Raw genomic sequence first — 25249 nt, forward strand, 5'->3', positions numbered from 1 at the left:
AATTTTTCTTCAACTGTGAGGCTTTTCTTTCGAGGAACCCGTATTGGTTTTTTTTGTAGCAATCGCTATGAACGGGTGGATGTCTGATTTTCCCTCTATTCATTACTTCTCTCCACCTTGCGGGTTTCCGCAGAACTACTATACGTCACAGTCCAATAGTGCAATGGTGCCATGTCGAAGTTCAGAAGGAAGGCAAGAATTCGCAGGCAGCCCACCAAACCAGGGGCTCTATTCTGGACACGCATGGCGGCTGCACAGCCGCCATTATCCGCCATGTTTAATCTCTTATTGGCTGTGGTGAGCTCACGTGCCTTGAAATTTTTGCCGGGAAACGGAAGTTTTGTGAAATGTCATTTTGCGTTTTCATCAAGATGACGAAACGTGACGTGGAGCTGCAAATTTTATGGACTAATACATTTTTTTTGGTCCTTGGCAGATATATTGTGATGTTAGCGCTTCAAAAAGAATGTGAGCGGTAGCGTGCAGAAGCCATTGCAATGCATCTGCAATTGCGCGAATATGTGGTGGCGATTCAAGATATGCGCCATGCCAGCTTGCTGATTGGCTGAAGGAATATCTTGTGAGGAGCGTCACAGGAAGGGCTGTTTCGTAATCGTCAGTTTGACGATGCGTGACGTTACACTGGGCCGCCATTGCTGAGATTTTCCGCCATAATTTTTGCTGCGACGAGCCGCGCGAATTATGCTAATGAGCAGCCATATGCAATGGCAGACGAGAGGAATGCGTATCGCCACATTTTCCCCGAGATGGCAGCGCCGGCGCTTGCGTCGCGCTAGTGGTTATCTCTGGCGCCCGCAACGCTATCGGTGATATTTGGCCGTTTCTGAGCCAGCCGAGTCGGGCTGAGTCACTTGCGTTTCACGAAATAGCGATAACGTGGCCTAGAACGTGCGCGCATCACCACTGGTAGGTCGCGTATGTTGTCTCAAGCAAGAAAACAAGGGCATTGGCGCCAACATGCGATGACTCATTGCATTTTCCGGGGACACGCATCCTAGCTATTGAAGCAGACGACGGCTTGTACGCAGCAGACGACGGAAGCGCGAAGCGTTTTCGACGGAACAATCATACGCTTTGAGATAGCTGCTTTATTTTTACTGCGGAGGAAAACTGTTTTGCTTTACCGATAACGCTACATTCAGTGCCTTCATTTCAGTTTCTTAGGCGAAACGTCAATTTGGCGTCACGTTACGTAAGCAAAACTGGGCCACCGGCGCCATTTTGTTTGCGTCGCGCCTACGTCACGCACCGAAGAAAATGGCGGAATGTCCAGAATAGCGCCCCAGGCTAAATCCCAATATAGAAACACAGGCACACGGGTGACCGAACAGGGGCGCTATTCTGGACATTCCGCCACTTTCTTCGGTGCGTGACGTCGGCGCGACGCAAACAAAATGGCGCTGGTGGCCCAGTTTTGCTTACGTAACATGACGCCAACTTGACGTTTTGCCTAAGAAACTGAAATGAAGGCACTGAATATAGCGTTATCGGTAAAGCAATACAGTTTTCCTCCGCAGTAAAAATAAAGCAGCTATCTCAAAGCGTATGATTATTCCGTCGAAAACGCTTCTCGCTTCCGTCGTCTGCTGCGTACAAGCCGTCGTCTGCTTCAACAGCTAGGATGCGTGTCCCCGGAAAATGGAATGAGTCATCGCATGTTGGCGCCAACGCGCTTGTTTTCTTGCTTGAGACAACATATACGCGACATACCAGTGGTGATGCGCGCACGTTCTAGACCCCGTTATCGCTATCTCGTGAAACGCAAGTGACTCAGCCCGACTCGGCTGGCTGAGAAACGGCCGAATATCACCGATAGCGTTGCGCACGCCAGAGATATCGACTAGAGCGACGTAAGCGCCGGCGCTGCCATCTCTTGTTCATTTCGCTGGTTCCTCGCACCGCGGGAGGAAACTTCAAGGCGCCGCCTTGCGTACATTTCTTTTTATAAATTAGAAAGAGGCCGTTGTCATAACTTTTGATTGTGCGAAAAGGCATTAATCTTGATTACAATACAAATGCAGCAGTGAAAAGTGGACAACATTGCCGAAAGTTTGCTATGTTCAACCAATATTATTTCGTATAAACGCGTTCTTTTAAAAAATGATGGCCCCAAACACAAATGCCAACACCACCCGAGAGCGATGCAAATACTATGAGCACGCGTTAGGAACAAAAGATTTTCGTGGTGCCAAACGACGGGGAAAATGTGGCGATACGCATTCTTCTCGGCTGCCATTGCATATGGCTGCCTATTAGCATAATTCGCGCGGCTCATCGCAGCAAAAATTATGGCGGAAAATCTCAGCAATGGCGGCCCAGCGCAACGTCACGCATCGTCAAAATGACGTTTACGAAACAGCCCTTCCTGTGACGCTCCTCATGAGGTATTCCTTCAGCCAATCAGCAAGCTTGCATGGCGCATATCTTGGATCGCCCCCACATATTCGCGCAATTGCAGATGCATTGCACTGGCTTCGGCACGCTACCACTCACATTCTTTTTGAAGCACTAACATCGCAATATATCTGCCAAGGACCCAACAAATGTATTAGTCCATAATATTTGCATCTGCACGTCACGTTTCGTCATCTTGATGAAAACGCAAAAGGGCATTTCGCAAAGCTTCCGTTTCCCGGCACAAATTTTATTGCATGTGAGCTCTCCACAGCCAATCAGAGAGTAAACATGGCGGATAATGGCGGCCGTGCAGCCGCCATGCATGTCGAGAATAGAGCCCCAGGTATGAAAATGGGTGTTGAATTTCCATTGTCGATTTGTTGTACTATAATGGAGTCAAGTCAAAGTACATGGAATTTCAACACCAGTTGACTCACCACAACGAGAGTTTGACGGAATTTCCGTTGTGCACTGCCAATGATTTTTCCGTTGAATGTATTTTCATGTTGCGATTACACCGGTACCACATGGTCACTTTCAATCGTGATCTTGCTCCATTAGGATCAATAATACGCGCATCGCGTTCGAGCCTCTTTATCGCGATCATAGGCTGACTACCATTTGTTTGATACCGTGTCTCGATGCTTAGCCAAAGGCTAGTGTGGATCCAAGCACTATAAGTAGCATTGAATTTTTTTAGGACAATTGTTTACATACTGAAGACTACTGAAATCATAAATATAGAAATGAAACAGAAAACTAAGAGAATGAAGGAATAGCATAATAGAGCGAATAATGAGGAGCAAGAATATGTCGAGAACAGTGTCATACAATCAGCTGATGATAACAGCCCTATTCACAATGACAAACGAAATATTTTCCTTTAGAAAATGTTTTATGTTGAAATTTTTACAGCACATTAGACAAGTTTGACAAGTCCCTTGGACCTGCAACACCTGAAACTCCATGAGGATCACTTAATTGGACAGTGTTATCAGCTGTCACTGTCAATTGCAATCAAATTTGACCCATATCAGGCTTGATTGCAATCGAAAGTGGCTCTGTGACACCAGGTATTAGATGGAATGACGAAAGCCAGGCGTTCTTCAGCTTGTGGCTGTTTGGGCTTGTTGTTCCACATGTTGACAAACTGAGCAGAGAAAACACAGACAGAAAGAATGATACAAATGCTTGTTTGTCATCTAGTTTCTTTTGTCTGTCCGTGTTTTTCTGCTCTACATTTTCTCAACAGGCATCCATGTTTTCTTAATATTCCAGAGGCGTAAATTAGGATAGAGTACAGGCACACTGCAACAAGGCAACAGCAACTATCTGCAAATTACTGACAACCATCGTGATTGTTGCCCGAGGATCAGCTAGGTCACACTCGTTACAGTATGAGTATGCGTCTTATCCTAAAGGGAGTCAGGATAGCCGTCTGCTACAATATGAAAGAAAATACACCTCTCACTCTATTGCACTGCTTGTTTCTTATTAAATGTAAGTGTCTATATGCAGATTTACAAGCCCCCTGCTTGTATTGATACAAGTGCAATGCTGTTTAATGATGTTTGTTAGCATGCTGCAAGTGTACATTTCAATTACCCTAGCTATTTCACTAAGTGATTGTTGAATAAGAAACGCGTTTTTGTCCTCATAGGAAAAAGCTCATTTGAAATATGTCACACTGTTTGGACTTTTATTACCCAATAGACCTATATTTTGCAAGTTAGATCTAGCATGCAAATGATGACTGCTGTTGGCCACACAGTGTTGCTGCACCAATTTTCAGATTTGCAGACGTGGATAAGCAAATGAAGAGAAAATGAAACGCATGTTCTGTGCCACCCCATGATTTCAATGTATTGCTTGTGATACTATGAGGGGCCACTTGTGAACCTGTGTGCTACTCCCCCAAGCAGCGATTACTCAAGGAACCAGACATATAATGCTCTTTATTATTTACAGGCATCGCAAAAGTGTACAAAAGCATACTATACATGAAAAAAATCTGTATATATCACTTTTGCTCACAGCACACATCATAACAAAGCATAAAAATGTGGCACAACATCACGTAATAACTTAACAAAAGCAAGCATGGTTAAATAGGATGTGCTTAATTCAAAAGAGTCCATAGAGCTTTCCAACAAAACTGAGCTCTGTTGCAAGGTAATGTAACATTTTCTATGGTGTTGGAAAATCAAAATGCAGCTGCAGTATTCATTTTGTAACAAGCGATGAAAGTGACTGTAAGGTCTTGTGAGCAACTTCCAGACAGCGAATAGCTAAAGCAAGTCTAAAGCCCTTTGATGGCATCTCATATTACTCATCTTTTATTATGTAGTTTAAGGAAAATGTTACTTCACCATGCCATTTGGACAACTATCACTCACTTATCTCAAACAAAATATTACGCAAACATCTAATTTTGCCAGCTACAGTTGGCAATCTGAAATTGTGGATATCTGATGCCATTGACTTAGCGTCTAAGTGTACCATTCATAAATTCAAATGGAAAAAGAGGGTGACTCCACAAAGGACCCCAGTTTACGGCACTGTCGACAACATGCAAAAGAGGAGAGCATTATATGTCACGTACTTGATACCGTACAATTCCTGGTACTCAAGAAGAAACTTCCTCATCTTTCTCCTAACTGTAGCAGGCTCCTGAATGCAGATGCAAGGGTCAAGAAGGTAATGCATGATCACAAAAAATTTCAACTAATGGTTGTACTGTCTTTCTAGAATGCGTCCTATTAATGTGACTGGGGAACAAAACAGCAGCCGATTCCTCCAACCGGCAGCTTTCCACTCCTTTATGTCCTTTAAAGACCTTGGCAGCCTCGTGAGCTCCCATATGGGGGCGAGACTCAGAAGACATTTGTCTGCATCAGGAAGATGTCTGCATAGATGAAATCGGTGGCACTGTCTGGACTTCAGCCACATAAACATTGTTGCCCGAACAAAACCAGAACAAACGGCATGCACGTAGTGTACTACAAAGGCCTCACTAAATGAAAAAAAAATGAAAGAAGTGTCAGCACACTTGCTACTTTGATGCCACAACTAGGGGCCTGCACGGCCTTTTGTGCATGGCACAAAAATGGTTCGTGTTCTGAGCTTGTTTGCAGAAGCACTTGGCAGACACACACGACAAAACCCATTTCCTTTTGAAACAACCTGCCCAGAGTCCTCACACGATGCACAACCATAAGCACTGTTGAATTGTGTCATACTAGTTAGTTCACATTTGGAAACGCCGTCTACTGTACGGGGACCAGGAAATGTCTTTGACGTGTGCAATACACCCCTGCTGTCCCTCCAAACAACTCCAGTGGATGATACTTCATTCATTCTTTTCACAAACTGTATCACAAAAGAGTTCATTGATGGCCTCCCTGTGCCAAACCACAGCCCAGACAACAAAAGAGTCTGTGCACATTCTTTGCATGGCAGTTCACTAATCATCAAAAGAAGAGACCACATGCTCGCATCAGAACTTTCGAAAAGGGGCACACCGTCAGTATTAAATGTCAATGTAATGTCATTCGAAGTCACAGGCAACTTGTACTGATAGCTTTTTGTGATGTCACACACATCAAAGGAAGTGCCTGTTCTACTGCATTGCAGCTTTCCTGATTCTAACACATCTGGAATTTGGCCCTTCAGATCCATTAGAAGAAAAAATGATGAGCTTTTCAGTAAGCTGCCACTCGCATAGTTCACATTTCCTGCCAACCACATCATTTCCTGGTAATTCTGGTAGTTCACCAATATACCCAAAGCACACACTACAGTATAAGTGCTTAGCATACTGCTTTTCGGATCCGGCAAAGTGTCAAAAAAGAAGTATACTTTGATGTTGGGTACGCGACACCTTCTGGCAAGTGAGCTCTGAGCAGCTGCACTAAGCTATCGGTGGCTTCTTTTGAGCAGCCATGGCGCAAGCTGTGGGCCATGACCATTAAGAGGCTTTCGGCTTTCGTAAGCTTGGCTCCAGGAAACAGGTCTTCATCCTAAGCAGAGAGGAATGGTAGCAAACAATGGTGGTGTTAGAAAAAGTACAACATTACAATCATACACTTGTAGATGCCTGTTTTGTTACCTGCACAGTAAATTGGACAGAAAGTCCTGCCATGACAAGGGCTTCATGAGTTATCTTGTGGCACTGAGTTTATACTGGCTAACATGTTACTTAACCTGGCAACTAACTTTAATGCACCATTTTAAGCTACCCCTTTTACTTTGTGAACCTGCCTCGAAATAATGCAGATGCCAACTGTGCATGGTGAACACCAGATGGCCACCAAAGAAACCTCTTTAAAGCAGCCATGGTACATGCAGCACAGTGAGACTAAGCACTGTCTTGCCATGGAATGTGTGCTTCGGGACAGCAGATATTTTTAACATGTACTTTTGGAGTACTATTAAATAACCACAGATGTTCAAGGAAGATTTGAGGCCTTCATTTGCAAACAACCCCAAAAAAGCAGGCTTTGGCCACAACACGACAAAATTACACACACACACACACACACACACACACACACACACACACACACGCACGCACGCACACACGCGCACACGCGCACGCACGCACACACGCGCACACGCGCACACGCGCACACGCACACACGCGCACACGCGCACACGCGCACACGCGCGCACACACACACACACACACACACACACACACACACACACACACGCACACGCACACGCACGCACGCACGCATTATGTATATATGCTAGAACAGGCGCCAAGATAACGCCTGAACGTTAAAAGAAAACCCTGAACGTTAAAGGAAAACCCTAGGAAATGTTACTAATGGAAATGGAAATGTTTACTAATGCTTTACCATCAGTAAACACATTTTACTGATGTAAACTGTGTTTACATCAGTAATATGAATTTAACAGCGCGGTTTTCTCCTTAATTCGGAGAAATAACTGCTGCGAGCAATGATCGCATCGGTACGCTCCCTACTTCATTCCATCACGTCAATATTTTCACTATATGACTCGGTCACTACGCTGCGTAAGCTTCAGGAGATAACCTGCGGCAGGCGTTACAGCGGGGCAAAATAAGACGTCACAGCAACAAAATAATATCTGGAAATTACGCCTGACACCACAACGCTTACCAAGTCATCCTTCCAGCCTCTCGGAAAATGCTGCTCGCCGGGGTCAGGATACACGTCAGCGCAATCAGCGTCACATTCCGATTCGCTGCTCTCAGACGACGAGGTAGACAAGGTTTCATGCGTGCTTTCCAATGGATGACAGTCTTCAGTTGCAGCGTCAATTGAAGGGAATGGTGCGATGTGGCCTGCGTCAGCGTCTGCTTCGTTTTCGCAGAAATTCTGTTCACTTGCATCAGTACAACCCAGTTCACTGTCCACCGCGGCAGACGAAACACCGACTGATGAACGTTTTTGAACCTATTTTGAGCGTATGGGCATGTCGATGGACGGGTCCCATAAGTAATTTCCGAATTGTCTTCTCGGCGACATTATTCGTGAACGGCGCTGGGCCTTGCACGATTACTTTACGATAAAATATAGAGCGCAACACCCAAGTAAAACATAGCGAACAGCGAATGCGGAGTACAGCGGAGTAGTCATACAATCACGTAGTAGTGAACCCGCTGGCTAGAAAACCTAAAGCGTTGCCAGACGGTCAACTGCCTCGACGCTCAATGACTCAACAGTGAAACGTTAGATCAGCGTATCCAAGAGGTAGGTCTGGAAAATGCATTTTATATTATTAGGCAATAGTATGTGGCTCACAGGGCCGCAAACATTCATTAAAGTTTTGTTTCAAGCTATTGTTATGAGTTTTAAAAAAATAATTTTAAGCCAAACACAGCCATATCTAAAAAGTGAGCAGGAAACACTGATACCATCTCTTTCGTTTGGGTCGTGTTTGCATTTTTCCGTCGCCATTTCGTACGTATTTTTGTTAGTTGCCTCCCGTCAAGTTGGTTCTTTATTTTATGTTCCGGCCTCGGCACGTGCGTTTGTTTGCTCGGACAGCTGGAGCGTAAGATGTCTCACGTCCTTGCGAAGTGAGTTGACGATAGCAAGTGGGACGTGTATCCCGTGAATGCTTTGGCCGACACGGATGTGGCCTTCCGTCTCATATCGCAGCAGGGGTCAATTAAAGAAGTATTCAACTCATCAGTTGGAAAGAAGGAGCGTCACCGGACCCGGCAGTACTCCTTGCCTTCGGTGAGTACATCTCGTGTTTTTTGACGGCTGTCCCTACTAAAGTAACATATTTAACAGGGAGAGGCGGGCTAGTTGGTGGTCGATATGGAATGCATCATGTAACCGCGAAAACGACAACGGACGATGAAACATCCGCGCCTGTCCTGTGTGTTTCTTTCCTCGTCCGTTGTCGTTTGCGTGGTTACATGATGCATCCCAACTAAAGGCACGTTACACGGAACCTGTCTCAGAAAAGTTTATGCGCTGTCCAGGTTGCCGGTGTAGCGTGTTGCACGTACAATCAATTGATCACTAAGACACGGAAAAAAAAACATCTCATAGCGAATATGATCGACGCGACCAGTTTGTGTGCTAGACCTTGACATTTTTCATACGTATACCCGAGCAGCGCAATGTAATACAGCCTAGCCACAAATTCGTGCCAGCTTGCCCGCTTATCAGTCATTCTGCTCGATATTTCAGCAAAGTTCTGACTGGTGTCGCATAAAAGTCGCGGGCCGCTTTTATCGTCGCGACAAGAGATTGGAGGATTTTTTACAAGCACTGCTCCCGGAGGGGACATGTAACCGGCAAACGAACTCTTCAGAAGAGCACTTGATATTATAACAAAAGAGGCGGCGCAGGTTCTCCAGGGCACCCAAGGGGTGCGGGAGGATCAAAGCTGGAAGCAGGGCGGCCCGTGAGTTGAGGCCGCGGAGGCCGAAGCGTGTCAGGGGCATTCACACTGTAAGGCATTCGTATTTCGAGCTGCCGGTCTTCTACAGGTGGATGGTCACGCATTTATGAAAAAGAAGTAATATTTATTTATTTACAATATCGCAAAGGCCGCAGTAAAGGGATTTTACATGAGGGGTGGGCTATTTACAAATGCATTAAGTGTTATATACAATTTTTTTTTTATTACTGTATTGAAGTCGGTGCTACTGGAGAGGAGCGCAACGTCAGAGGAAAGGTAATTCAAATCTTGCAATGTTTTGACAAAAAATGAAGAAAGATTCACAGTGGTTCGAGCAGATGGTGGGTATACAGCTGTTTCGTGATTGGTGCTGACTTGATGGCAGGAGTACAAGGTGACGTGTGATAAAACTTGAACAATAGGCACAGACGTGCTATTCTGCGGCGTGCTGAAAGACTTCTAAGGTTTGCATGAGATTTTAGTTCGGTGAGACTAGAATGGTATGAGCATTCTGAGAAAATGAATCTGACTGCATGGTTCTGTACAGATTTTAGCATTTTATTAGGGTTACTTTGGTGAGGGTCCCAAACAGTACATGTGTATTCCAGTTAGGTCTGATTATTGTGTGATAGGCGAGAAGTAGGACAGAAGGATGTGGTAGATAAAGGTTACGATGTAAACAACCAAGAACGCGGTTAGCTTCATTAGTAGTGTGCATTGTATGAAAGGACCGTGTTAAATGTGATGACATATGAACACCTACGTACTTGTACGCACTTACACATGAAATTGCGAAGTTATAGATCAAATAATTCAGTGATGAGTAATATTGCTGGCAATGAAAATAAAGTAGTGATGTTTTATTTGTGTTTAGTGACACGAGCTACTCGTTGCACCAGATTTCGATCCGTTGAAAGTCAGACCGAAGGGAGTGAATGTCAGACAGGTTGTTAATTGGACGATATATGTAGCATGCAGTCGTCTGCAAAAAGTGTGATGTTAGAAGAAATATCACTCGGTAAATCATTGATATATATTAGGAATAATAGTGGGCCTAGGATCGTGCCCTGAGGCACGCCCAAGCTGACAGGAAGGTAGGCAGAAGACTGTTTATTGGCACGCACGAATTGCTGGCGGTTAGTTAGAAAGTCGCAAATCCATTCAAAAGCAAAAGAATTAACGCATGAAAGTTTTAGAAACGGGCGTTCATGAGGAACGTTATCAAATGCTTTCTCGAAGTCCCCCCCCCCCCCAAAAAAAAGGACACACACTCACACGATATATCTCACGTGCTCCTTTCTTCCGCATTCCAAAGAAAGCCTGCGAAATATAAAAAAATACCATGTGACGGGGCAATGGTGCACTGTTATTGTGTTGCTTGCTCTCAAGCGTGCGATGGATGAAGACGGCGGCTGCAGCGAGACTGGCCCGTGACAGGGCGTTACGTCTGGTGTAGGTATCTGGGCGTGCGGCTTTTATCGCATGACGGCACAAATGCATGCTGCTGGCTGAGCGGTGCCGAAGCGATAAAGCATTTAAGGAGACGAAAGAGAACAAGAAGATAGCTTTATTTCTTTTTTATTCTTGAAATGGACACGAGCAGGCGGCCTGCCGATGGAGTGTAATGGGGTTGGGCGGGGAGGCGGCGTTAGGGCCGGAATGATTTTGCAGTGACCTTCAATCCAAAAAGTGCCTTTCGATTATATTGCGTGTTCGAAGAGGTCACCATCTCATAGGCACATTTTCCAAGCCGTTCTTGATCATGGTATCAGGGATGGAGTTGCAAACTTGTCTTACTTTTTCTTTTAGGTTCTCTGATGCTGTAGTTGGTGTCCGGTATACTTGATCCTTGATGTAGCCCCAGAGAAAGAAAGCAAGGGAGTTAAATCTGGCGACCATGCTGGCCAAGCAATGAGCCCATGCTGTCCAATACACTGCTGCAGGAATAATTCATGCAGCCATTTGCAAGCTTTGCTGCTGCCGTGTGCATGAGCACCATCATGCTGATACCAAATGTCCTTGATCCTAGCCAATGGAACTCGGCAAAGATAATCCTCAGGCGCGCCCCATCAAGGATGTCATTCATATGTTTCGCCTGTAAGCATGTTATTAAAAAACAGGGGGCCAATGATAGTGCCACCGTAAATTCCACACTACACGTTAACCGACCGCTGATATTGGTAATGTCTTCAAAACCCAGTGAGGGTTTTCGTTGCTCCAATAGTGAGTGTTGTGGATGTCCACGTGGGCATTACATGAGAAGGTAGCTTCATCAGTCCACAATGTTTTGTTGGCAAAGCCCGGCGGAAGATAATCTTCCACCTTGAATATAATCCAGTTTGCAAAGTGCTTTCGATTTTTGAAATAGCGGGGCTCTAACATCTGGTGCAGCTGCATGTGGTATGGATGAGGCTGCCTCTTCTTAAGTACTCTTCACATTGAAGAATTTGGCACTCCAGCTTCAGCACCCACACTACGAGCACTTGCATGTGGGTCTGAAGAAAACTGACACAGTATCTATCTCCACGTCCTCGTCCAGGATTGAAGATTTATGTTGCTTCTTCGTAAAAGTCCCAGTCTGTCTCAGCGTTTCATATGCATGCACAATCATCATTGAGCTCAGATGCTTACCTGGATGCCAGTGTGGAAATAGCTAAAGTGCACGCCTTCTATGTCCACTTGACGCACCTGGAGCCAAAATCATATCCTCCCTTTCCTCATTGGAGTAAGCCATATCTGCTGCTCAACGTTGGTCACAGCTGAATAGCGTTGCTGTAGAGAACACGCAGGGATATGTGTGCCTGAGGAGCTCTGGATATTGGGGGCGAGCTCCACCACTGGAAAAGCTCATGCCACCATCGGCGTGACGTGACATATGAGAGGTCACGTGGACACAGTGGCCGCATCGGCTGCATTGGAAGCACCGAAGCGAGCTGAAAATGAAAGTTTAAAGTGCCACCTGTGCTACAGTTCTGATTAAGTGGCGAGGCTTTACCGCTTGACAACATTTGAAAGTACTCTAATAGGTAGTGGCTGCCTTTGGAAGCATGCAGCATGGTAGGCTGCTGCTCGGTGCCGTTGTGCCGGACGTACGCAGTGGAGCCTGGTGTCAGCCTTATTCACATGTAGCCACAGAACAAAGAGCCACATGAAGCTTGACTCGCGAAACTTAGAAGTGGCAGACAGCCATCACCTACAACTCCGGTATGCAGCAAACAGGTGCGAGGAAGATTTCTGCTATGGTGTCAGGACTGCGCGATGTTCGGTGAGTAGCAGAAAACGCACACCGAGACGCTTGCCCGCGCCCACTGCCTAGCTAATGTCATGACGGTTTTGGTCTATGAACTTGTTGACGCTAGATACTGGCAAGTTCACTGGAACGGAAAGGGAGCGGCAAGAAGCACATTAAAAAAAAGGCATGGCATATGGTCACGTTTGTGTTATGAATTATTGCACTGGATTACGACGAAGAAGCACAGGGAAATCGCACGCTGAGAAGACCGATAAGCATACAGTGCGATGCAACTTGAGAAATAATATTGGAACGTCCAAGAATTCAGAAGACAAAAAAAGATTTAATCGTTGCGATGGCACATCACAGTCACCGTAGGTGTCGAAATCTCTATCACAAAATTATTTTTGAACAGTTGTGATAGCGTCCATGCAACAAAGATTGCCATTGTACTGTAAAATGCTCATATGCTGCAGCCTAAAGCTCACGGCACGGTGCGAAAACGCGCTCGCAGCGAAAGCAAAACATTGTTCACAGACATGCATGCAGACGTGCAGTCGGTCGCTGCGAACCCGTGCGATCGCTGCATTGAGGCTTCATTCTGTTATGCCCCATTTGGTTACACAGACAGCCCACTATAAGAACATATTTCGCATAGTTTATTCGCAGCATTTGCCTACCTTTCACGCAATTAGGGAGACTCCATCCTGGCGACCGCGTGCAGTGGCGCTCACTGTACATATGTATTCGGCAAAGAGATAGCGTCTGTAAACAATTCTGTGCTTTCAGTTTGCCCAAGATTATTATATCGACAGTCAAAAACTTCCCTCGTTGTGAGAGTACTTACATAAATGTTGAGGAGGGCCGCCACGGGGTGTTTTTTTTTTAGCGCTGTGAGCGAAACCTATGAGGAGCGCGCCGCGTGATCTCATACTACGCAAGGGAGGAGCTTCTGACAGATGGCGACTCCGTAAGTCCTCGCCCCCAACATTGCAGTTTGCTGGAATTGGTTCAGACGAGGTACGTAAGGTATTATCTACATCCGGTAAACTGGAACAGCCTGTGGGCGCACTCTCTCGGGGACTGACACGCTGGTGACGGTGCACAAGTGTTGTTGTGCCATTACCACAAGCCCGGATTCCGAATCTGCAAGATGCGGAATCTATCCTGCGAGCGCCATAATTCTCCCTTCACAAGTCAAGATGCTGCGCCTTCGTGCGGGAGAAGCCTCGGCGGAGCAGCGTGTTTTGACGTGCCCGCGTGTGCCCGACGGCCCGGCGCCGCACCTCCCTTGCCTGGAGGTCACCGCGCGCGCGAACTTTGAACCGAGTGGCCAGCGCGGTCGCTGGTTGGACCCCTCGGACGACCGTCGTGTGCTGACTTTGTATTGGGCCGGTTGAGTGACAATGGGCCTCGGGGATTATAAAAGCAGTGACAAGCCGCCTGAAAAACAGGATCCGCCGACCCCACCTGGAGAGAGGGTCGCTCCCGACTGGGGTGAGATGTGTCACGCGTTTTCGCCGGACGCCGTCGTGCGAGAACAGTCGCGTTTGTGTGAGCTCTCGGCCCCAGTGCCGATCCGTTTATGTCCTGTATGATAACCTGTATATAATGTATAAAGTCCCTTTTGTTATTCTCATCGACGCCAGGCTCGGAGTCTTCGCTACCAACGCTCTGTCACGAAACGGGTGAAGAGCGCTACGGGACCACAAAGCCGTAATCGTGGTGCAGCGGTGCAAGTTCGTAACACTGGTGGCACCGGTTGGGAAGTTCGTAACACTGGTGGCACCGGTTGGAGTCATAACAGTGTGAAGCCAGACGCGGCCACCCGATACTGCGACCACAAAGTGATGTGCATCCGTGGGGTGCGAGATAAAAAAAAAGGCTGGTAGACAGTAAGTGCGAGAAGGAGAGCAGACGGGGCCAGTATGGAAAGAGTTGTCTGAAGAATACATGTGTAATCTTCCTTGAATATAGCCAAAGTTTTTTTACCATTAGTTAGTTTTATCCGCATGCGACTTATCCGCTGTTATTCGAGCCCTAAGGTTTAAAGTTGTAGCATCATCGTTCAATTTGAAAACTTTTACAAGGTCATTGTGTACAAAGGCAAAATTCCAGCAGCAGTAATTGCTTTCCATCATTCCCACGCACTTCGCCCTTTCCTTCTTTCAAGCAGAATCAAAATGCTGCTTTCATCTTTTCTCTTTTGTGGCCTTAGATGCTTTATCGCTTTGGCAACATTTGGCCAGCAGCATGCATTTGCACCGTCCTGCAATAAAAGCCGCATGCCCGGATACCTACACCAGGCATAACACCCTCTTGCGGGCCAGTCTCACTGCAGCCAACACTGTTCATCCATCGCACGCATCAGAGCAGCACAATAACAGTGCACAAGTGCCCCGCCACGTGGTATTTTTTCATATGTTGTGGGCTTTCTTTGGAACGCGGAAAAAGGGGCCATGTGAAATATACCGTGTTGGAAACAATTTATTGAGAGGTTTCTGTAAATGCTCTACAACTTTGCATCTCACACTTGGGGTCTGCAGCCAATACTTAAAAAGTTGATTAATTAAACATAAATAATCCGTTAGTTAAGGGGAAAATAAAAAAACAGCCTGAGTAACTCTAGAACAGTGCCAACATTATGAATTTGGTTCAACTTCCGTCCGGAGTGCCTTTCATTTTTAAAACTTTGGCTCAAGCTATGTGGGACAAGCTGTATATATAGTACAGGAGGGAGATTGAAAGGTTAGATGACATAGCTGGCTGTTCATTACACTATTACCAAAAAAGTTGTTTGTAAATTTAATAACTAACCCTCATTTATCACTAGTTGCGAATAAGCTCATTATGTAAACTAGGTTGGTACTTAACCAGACTTACTTAGTCAAGACAAGCATGGGCCGGTTTTTGTAGCAATGCCTTTTCCCATGGAGGAAAGAAACAAAGTAGGAGGGCTTGACGTCACATTTTTGAAGAAGTGACTAGTGGAAGGGTGGACATGAGACAATGAGACACTAAAAAGATGACAAGGACAAGCGCCTGTCCTTGTCGCCTTTTAGTGTCCACTCTTGCGCTAGTTACTTCACCATGGAATACCAACTAGCCCGGTCTCGCACCCCACATTTTTGAAGCCGGAAATGCAGCCATGTTGGTGTGTCATCTCCCTTTGTGCCTCCACTCAGCTCGCCAGAACAGTTAGGCACGAGCTTTGAACTTGCATTGCTATGAGCTGCCAGAAGTGTGTGCTGCTGATGCGCATCAGAACAATGCCTGTGAAACTTCTTGATCAGTTTTAGTGAAGCAGACGCGATCCTGTGCCCATCTGGGACATGTTGAAGAAGATGACAAAGACCTGCACCGCAAGTACTTGAGTATGTCTGTTGCTGACACTTGCACTCACAGACCCAAAACATCTTTCAAGCTTACACACCTCGCTTCTAAGTCAGCTTGTCTTGCGAACATAATGTTCTGCGAGAAAGACGCGGGTCGAACAAGCTTATTTCACTTTTCAGAGGCCTAGCACAGCAGCGAGAGCTTAAGGGGCATGGTTGCTATGGCAAGGTTTTCATTTGGGGCACCATTACCAGTGCTGCATTGCGAAAAACAGCATGCGACTTCCGTCACACTACCTCCAACACGTCTGTGTTGGCCGGCGCCTCTCCTACGCTCTCCTTCCTCCATGCCTTTTCCCGATAACAATGCCTTTCAGTGCTCTTCGCTTTAGTGAGTGGTCAAGCGAGGCTGTGTATCGGGCGGAGCTTTAAAAGAGGCCACTCATAAATGCGAAAAGCACTGAAAGGCATTGGCATCGAGAAAAGGCATCGCTACAAAGTACTGGCCATGCTCGCCACTTCTTTCTGTATAAGTAAATACAAATAAAAATTGGCTCACAAATGTACAGGACTTGACACAGCATAAGAATTGGGGATAAGAGTTAATGGAGAATAGCTTAGTAACTTGCGAATCGCTGATGATATTGCCTTGCTTAGGAACTCGGGGACCAATTGCAATGTATGCTCACTGACCTGGACAGGCAAAGCAGAATGGTGGGTCTAAAAATTAATCTGCAGAAAACTAATGCTTAACAGTCTCGGAAGAGAACAGTAGTTTACGATAAGCAGCGAGGTACTGGAAGCGGTAAGGGAATACATCTACTTAGGGCAGGTAGTGACCGTGGATCCGGATCATGAGACTGAAACAATCGGAAGAATAAGAATGGGCTGGGGTGCGTTTGGCAGGCATTTTCAGATCGTGAACAGCAGGTAGCCATTATCCCTCAAGAGAAAAGTGTGTAACAGCTGTGTCTTACCAGTACCCATCTACGGGACAGAAACCTGGAGGCTTATGAAAAGGGTTCTCCTTAAATTGAGGACGATGCAACGAGCTATGGAAAGAAGAATGATGGGTGTAACATTAAGGGGGATAAGAGAGCAAGTTGGGTGAGGGAACAAGCACAAGTTAATTACATCTTAGTTGAAATCAAGAAAGAAATGGGCCTGGCCAGGGCATGTAATGAGGCGGGAAGATAACTGATGGTCATTAAGGGTTACGGACTGGATTCAAATAGAAAGGAAGGGTAGCAGGGAGCAGCAGAAAGTTAGGTGGGCGGATGAGAGTAAGAAGTTCGCAGGGACAACATGGCCACAATTAGCACATGACCGGGGTAGTTGGAGAAGTATGGGAGAGGCGTTTGCCCCACAGTGGGCGTAGCCAGGCTGATGATGATGAAGCAAGTGATCATTGTTAGCATTGTGTTCAGTGGGGCTGGTTGGTTCATGTTTAGAATAAAGACAGGGACAGCACATCATGGAGTACAGGACAGCGCTCTGTGCTGTGCTCTTTACTCGCTCGCCCTGTGTTGCGCTGTTCCTGTTTTTATTCTAAAGGGATCATTGTCTGTGTTTATATATTTTTAAATAAGGTTTCCATTGAAACCGTTCAACGGTGTGGAGTAAACAAAAATATCGGGACATCTGAACATTCGAATATTATTCATCAAACAACCATGCAGGCTGACTGATCACTGGTTGTCCAGTTTTAATCTTTGAATAAGTTGGGAATCAAGCAACCGAGTAACTGCTATTGCCAAAGACCTGATTTAATGGTGCTTTTATAGTTTGTCAACTACCATTGGCAATATTGAATTAAGGCGTGTTTGTAAGAAGGCATTATGTTGATAACTTCGATGAGTCTGTGAAAATGCACTGCCCACAGATAATTTTCGTGCGCGTGATACTGCTAAACCAATTGTTCTTGTATGTCTTTAAAAAAATAGATGCTTTCTTTTATTTCAGATATCAACCCATGCAGCACCTGTACTGTTCAGGTAAAGGCACTTCAAGAAGAAAATCGGGAATTAAAAGATGAAGTGGAACATATGAAGCGGATGGCAGAAAAACACGATTACATTTATGGTAAAAAGCCTTTAAACATATGTTTCCACAACATTATACAGTCAGCAGCTGTCCTAACCTTGGTGCTTGACCACTTGCCATTGCTTTTGAAAAAGTTGAAGACCCTTCAAAATAAGAAAGAAGTTAATTTCATGAAACATGTTTTTCAACGGAAAGGTTTTTGCTTCGGTTATTACCATGTGAACTTGGTCACAAAGTGCCAAACTATGTCATAAAAGGCGCTGGTAAGAACACTCTTCCTTTCCTATGAAAGCACAACAAAATTTTTCAGGTAAATGAAGAGAAAGAAATTTTACACCATAATGCATTCGTCGATTATCAGCCATTTCTAACATTTTTATAGGCTATTGAAAGGCAGTAAAATGGCCTGTATTTAGGATTTTTTCCAGTAAAAGCTTAAATTTTGCATCAGGCAAATGGTCAGGACCTGTACAATGTTGAAAAAAAAATGCTTGGACGGAATATGGTACAATAGTGTACACATGTGACGACCACTCAAGAAAGCTGATACGGTGTGCTAATTTAACAATGAATTGAAAAATATGCAAACACTGCCTCTTGTGATAGCTCATTGTGTTGTTATTAAACTGAGAAAGCTTTGTTAGAATAATTTTTGCTTAAAGGGAGAAAAAAGGATATTGAAGTGCTATTCCACCGATCTCAAAATGTACAATACATCTTCTCACTTCAGGAAGCCTCTTGGCGCCAAAGACGGAATGCATGGATACGAGCGCTCCTGTGCCAATAAATAGAGGTTAGTCTAAACTGATTTTAAGGTAATTGCTTCATTGCTAGGGTGGTTATGAGCCTCTTCAGTCAAGCAGGGCTGCTAGATTACTTGTGTTTACCAGCATGTCACTGTCTGCTAATTTCCTGCTTGGTGCCCTTACACAGCATTGGGCAGTGCATTGATACCGACGTATTTGCTACCCGACTACTTGTGCCAGTCTAGTTAGAATTGGGCAGAATGCAATAAATAAAATAATAATAATATTTGCAGATTCTCGTAAATATCAAACGAGGAAGTTGGTGGGAATGAGCTGCCCAGTATTGTGTAAGGATGATGAGCCGGCCGTTAGTAGACAGCGACATGCTACTAAATACACGTAATCTAGCAGCTCTGCTTGACTGAAGAGGCTCGTAACCACCCCAGTACTGAAGGAATCAACATAAAATCAGTTTGCACTACCCTTATGGCACAGTAACGCTCGTGTTTAGTACTACAGACTCAATATATAACAAGAGATCAAAGGACGAGAGAAAAGAAATAAAATGTGCATGCATCCGCTAGCACAAAAACTTGGAAAAGGACAGCAGAAGCACAATGAGATAAACAAAGTGGCGAGTGATCGCTTTTTCATTCTGCGTAACTTGTGCATTTATCCACTTCCAGTTTCATTTCACATGCTGCCATGGCTCAGTGGCTGCATTTTGACTGTGGTGCAATCCAAAAGCACCTGTCTGTTGTGATATACTAAAGAACCATAAGTGATTGCTTTCATAATTTCGTAACCAATTTATTTTGCAGAAGCACCCAAATTAGTCAAAACGACCTAAAACGGCACTTGGCAAGGTTGTAAATCAAGCCAAACAAACAGTTGGACCTTTTGTTGCTTGCCCAAAGGTGCATATATCTATCATATCCTCTGTCTTAGCTAGCTAACATAAATGCATGAAATGGTACTGTCAGAAAAATGAATTTTTCGCACTATCCTTAAACTTGTTCTCTGCAAGCTCCAAGTCTCTTCAAGTCAAAGGCAGGAACATGCACATTGGTATAGCAATGCATCATCAGAAATTGCTGTTTATTTAAAAAGGCAGGATGACCTCTCATTGATAGGCTGCATTTTTCATATCAATTTTGTCTGTGAAAGCACACATTAGGGTTGATGCCTGAGGAAACTTGTCACTGTCTTCACTGTAATTATGCATTTATGTTTCTGGCTAGAAACGTCATTTATAGTCCTAATATAATGTGTGCTGTGTAGCATCCATGTCTGAACCTGTACTTACTATTGCCAAAAAGCACTCGTCCTGTCTCCCTTTCTCATCCGTGTTTTCTTCGATGAATTCATAACAGTGAGCTTGCGTTCGAATCCTTTTAAGCCACTGATAACTTACACCATCACCAGACAGTAACTTTAATGTCATGAGCTTGTACAATTTCACTTGATGGAGGTGACTTTGGTGTTACATGACAAAAAAGTGTCACCTGATATTGAGGGCTATGGTGCTTATCAGAGTAGTATGCTCTTGAGCTTTTCCTGTGCCTTTATGCTGTGTGTAGATATCATGAATGGATATGAAAGTGCCAGAAAAACCAAACTTGCCTCCGGTGGGAGCCGAACCCACAACCTCTTCACTACAAATTGCGTTACCGTGGCAACTGTTCCAACTTCTAGATTCTTGGGTATTTTGTTTATGTGTAACCGTGGGTGTGTTAGCCAGTTCTATTCATGCCAATCCATTGGATGTGGACCATCCTTTTGGCCAATGGTGACGCATATGTGAACTTTATGAGCAGGCAGCTGACCAATAAACTCTTGTATGCTATTTGAAGACATCAAACCTGCCTGATTCAAGACCCTCATTATGAAATTAAAGACAAAGGGAACTGAGGGGCCCAATTTTGTTAAACACAATCATGTGAAACCAACAGATAATAAGCCAAATAAAGCATAAAGGAAGTTATCTGTATTTCTGTGTAGAAATGATAAAGAAAAATGATAGTCGATGAAAAACAACTTGCTGCTGTAAGTCATGTAAGTAACTGCTGCAGGTTACCGCATTGTTTCTCTCCTTTAAACTTGGCTATTTGTTCCTAGGTGTGTCACCCGCTGTGGTTGCTTAGTGGCTATGGTGTTGGGCTGCTAAGCATGAGGTCGCGGGATCGAATCCCGGCCACAGCGGCTGCATTTCAATAAAGACAAAATGGAAAAGCGCAAGTGTAGTTAGATGCAGATGCACGTTAAAAACTCCAGGTGGTCCAGATTATTCAAGAGTCCCCCACTACAGTGTGCCTCATAATCAGATCGTGGTTATGGCATGTAAAACAGCATAATTTAATTTTTTGTTAGGTATGTGATTGCCAGCAAATTCTGAATCTTACTCTGCAAAAGGTTATGGGCTATACAGCTCCCACATGATATTTTTTTTTCATGTTCCCAGGTGGACATTGGGGCCGGTGTGAGTGTTGAGCAAGGCACCCTAGAGAAGCTATGCTGAGCATGCGAAAGTGGCCTTGGCAAATTTGCCAGGGCTCTTTTGTGGATTGTATTCACCCCTGAGGAGCTACGGGACGAACCGCTCCTGGGTGAGAAGAGCAACTTGCACTTAAACCAGCCATTCAAGGAGGCCTTGGACCCTATTCGTATCCGAGCTGTGATTGGTATGTACGTCAGTCCTAGTGGTACAACTCCAAATTCCAGTCTTGGAACATTATTTTAAAAATTCGCATCTCCTCGTGCGTTACTTAGCAAGAGATATGCGCCAGCACAGCAATATTAGCTTTTAGTCTGACTGGTCAAGCTCGGCACCACCAGGTAGCTGGACCGTACAGAGCGATCAGGCCACTCACGGACGTCTAGGCTAAAAGCTCCTTATCACAGCAATAGTAGCATGGAGAGGATTTAGTGTACGCCTCCACCTATCCATCAAAATCTCCAAATCTTGCCTGTGGTTAACAGAAAACCAAACACGCTTGGCATTGCGACAGAATGCTCGCAACACATGCTGCTTCGACAGCTCGCTTGGGATCGACTGCCAGTCAGCTGGCAGAGAAGTTTGAGAGGCTTGGTGCGCTGGCTCAAGACAACTAGAAGGACATGACAGGATGTCCCATCACGATGGAGAGCCAGTGAAGGCGGAGCTTAGCCTGGCGAATGAGTTGGAGAAAAAGCATGGCTATGGAGGTGGGTAACTTGTAATTGGCTAAAGTTCTCTTAAAGGGCCCCTGAAACAGTGCGGACAAATTTTGTAGACGCGTAGGATACAGCTAAAGTTAATCATTCACACCACAATTTGTGTGAAGCCTTGCGTATTAAGAGAGCCACTGACGATTACAAGTTGCCCTCCTCCGTAGCCATGCGTTTTCTCCTCAACTCGTTTGCCAAGTGATCAGGGCTAAGCTCCGCCTTCACTGGCTCTGCGTCAGGACGGCACGTCGTGCCGTCTACTTCCAGTTCTCTAGGACCGAGTGCGCGAAGCCTCTCCAACCTCTCCACCAGTTGCTTGGCAGTCGACCCCAAGCGAGAGCTATCGAAGCAGAGTGCATTCTGAGCAGTCTGTCGCAACGCCGAATGTGTCTGGCATTCCGGTAACCACAGCTGAGCGGACTGATTGGTCTGCACGGTCTAGCCACCTGTTGGCGCAGAGCTTAACCAGCCAAACAACGAGCTAATATTGCTCTGTCTCGGCATAAAACAATTTAAGCATTTACAAAAACATGTTAACGATTACGCTCGTGCAAAATATTTACACCAGCAGTAAGGAAGAATACACTTTGTTACTGTTACTGTTTTTGGTCAAGCTCTGTGCCATCAGGTGGCTGCGCCGTGCAGTTTGCGCTTCTGCTCATCCTGTGAAACGGCACAGTCAAACGGCCAGGCCCTGTCTCCTTGTGCTTGTATTTACACAAATACCGGACTCGCGAAACACTATTGTGGTTTTTAGTAATCCTCCGGTGTAAAGTGACGGCTGCAAACGTGCAAATCCTGGCGCCGATTTGATATCGACAGTCCGATGCACTGCAGCCACTTCGCTCGTCTGCTGCCTTGCAGAGGGACATGGTGTCACAGCTTGACATTGCCAGTTACGTTTTCAGCCTTCAACGTAACAAAGGCGAATCGTGTTTCTTGCGAAAGGACTGAGACCGACAATGACTGCGGAGCTCTCGTAAAAATGGAGCACGTTGCAAGACAAGCAGACGACACTTGCTGTGCGCCAGAAGTGTAGTGACAAATTTTTCTTGTGCATTCTCTTTCTGTTACTTTCTTTTTATAGAAACAAATTAACTAACATTCCGACTATTAAGAACAACATTGGTTCACCATAAAGTTAAAAAAATTATTGATGAAGCGCGCTGGGCGGCCAGTCGGATAGCTTGCCCTACCAGCATCATTAGGACAGTTTACATCAAATGGTTAGATGCGGCTGAAAATTCAGCCGAGTGGTGTGCTGTGATCGGCAGCAATGTAAATTTTTGAAATCTTATAATAAATTATGTGCTTTAACCGGAGCACTTACATGTGTCAAATAATGATCAGAAGGACCTATCCTCTAATGGCTCAGTATGTTTGTACAGAATCATCAAAATCATTTCGGGGTCCCTCTAATGTAAGATGCTTTACACAGATTGTTGTGCGAATGTTTGACTGTAGCTGTGCCCCACGTGCCTACAAAATTTGTCCCGACCATTTCGGGGACACATAAGTGTGTCTTAGCAACAAGGCTGTATGTCAACGCTTATTAGCCTTCATATAGCTGTGATACTTTAGAGTTGCTATCATTGCTTCCACTTTTGGGTGAAGCTTCAACTGTTTTTGTCATTGAAATTCATTTTTTCTGATTGCCCGATAATTTGATAAGGTTTACGCACCCTTTTGGGTAAGAGAAATTTGCTGTGAGGATAAATGAAATTATAAAAGGTCAAATTTTCATTCAACGAAATTTTTATACAACGAAGTAAAGTGCTGGTTTTACTGGCTTCGTTATAGAGGATTACCTGTACGTGCAAATGAATTATATAAAATTCCAATGAATAGCTGCTAACACACTGACCTGTTCTTTATGCATGCCAAAGAGCTTGGTGCCAGTACTGAGATGTTTATCTTCATTCTGCCTCTGCTCTTTACAATATTGTGGTGCACACTTGATAACTGCAGACCCTGGCTCAAAGTACACAACGTAGCTAAATTACTCTGTGATGATGTTTTATGACTGACACTAGCAGTGTGGCCTGCACTTAAACATAGCATAAGGCTTCAATTTGTTATTATTTTATTAGACAGCTAGAAAATCCTGTATGCATCGGTAATCTTATGCTGTATTTCTTTTCCAGACTACACATGCTCCAAGTTTCCCTCTGCCAGCCTCTCCTACATAAAGAACATCATCTCCTCAGTACTGGCAAGAGAAATGAAAGAGCCTGAAGCTCAATAAATTTGTGGGCTATTGTATAAAAGAAATGATTCACATGCTTTTTGCTAATCACGAAGTTGTTTCTTTTCATAACACCACAGGGAAAGAGGCCTTGCATTGGAAAGCTAGAAAATGCACCTTGAAGATGTCCCGAGGCCAAGCCATGCCTCGATGGCGAATATCAACATTAGTTAATTTCATGTGGCATTGCACCTTACAATCCATAAATTTAATATTGCATTCCACTTTACAATCCATAAACTTAATGTTGCATTCCACTTGAAAATCCATAAACTTATTGTTGCATTCCACTTGAAAATCCATAAACTTATTGTTGCATTCCATTTTACAATCCATAAACTTAATGTTGTATTCCACATTACATTTCATGGAAATACAATTGTTCGTCCATGGGAATTCCATAGAAAGTCAAGGCAATAACTGGTAAATGAAATTACAATGGTTTCACGGTGGCCACTTTTCAATGCTGGTCAACAAATCTGCAATAGTGGGACAATGATATTTCAACAAAAATTTTGTTGATTGAGCAATAGGACGGCAATGGAATATCTACTAAAATTCAACACTAATTTTCATAAGGGGCGGCCGGTCTCTCGCTTCGGCGACGTGCCTGACGAATGACGCATGCATCTGGCTCATCATTCGCCGATTGGCCCGTCGCCAGGCAACGGAAGTAAGCCGCGAAGTTTAATTTATATGCAGATATTCTTGCTTTTACCGGGAAATAATAAAAAAATAAGGCAATTTCTGTTAATCTCATTTCACATTCTTTTTTTTTCCTGATGCTCGCGGCAGCAAGTGGTTGGCGGTAACACTATAACGTGATGTATTTCGTGTTTCCACTTTTCGGCGAGTGTCCGCTCTTGTTATATTCCTTTCTCTGTGACTAAACGCTCTTAGGACGATAACTCATTTCCAGGCGACGAGCGGCTACGCCTTATCAAGAACACTGATAACGCTGGTGGGACAAGCAATGTGGCGAAGCTCAATGCGCAGGAATAGCTTTTAATTCTTTTATTTTTGTATCGTTGACATCATCATCGCGTCACCGTGGGAAGATTGAAAAGTTTAAGGTCAGTACGCCATGTGGTGGCACTCACGCGAACTAAACCCC

At 44.8% G+C, this 25249-nt stretch overlaps 1 long non-coding RNA gene across 1 annotated transcript; it reads left to right on the plus strand.

Annotated features, from left to right (window-relative positions):
• The first annotated feature begins 8351 nt into the window (after nucleotides 1-8351).
• On the plus strand, nucleotides 8352-24161 carry LOC139051632 (uncharacterized). Its single transcript, XR_011509468.1, has 4 exons — nucleotides 8352-8651; nucleotides 17857-17976; nucleotides 21145-21364; nucleotides 24035-24161. It is a non-coding gene; the product is annotated as an uncharacterized lncRNA (long non-coding RNA).
• The last annotated feature ends 1088 nt before the right edge of the window (nucleotides 24162-25249 follow it).

Source organism: Dermacentor albipictus, unplaced genomic scaffold, assembly GCF_038994185.2.
Source record: "Dermacentor albipictus isolate Rhodes 1998 colony unplaced genomic scaffold, USDA_Dalb.pri_finalv2 scaffold_13, whole genome shotgun sequence".
In the NCBI taxonomy this organism is placed as follows: domain Eukaryota; kingdom Metazoa; phylum Arthropoda; class Arachnida; order Ixodida; family Ixodidae; genus Dermacentor; species Dermacentor albipictus.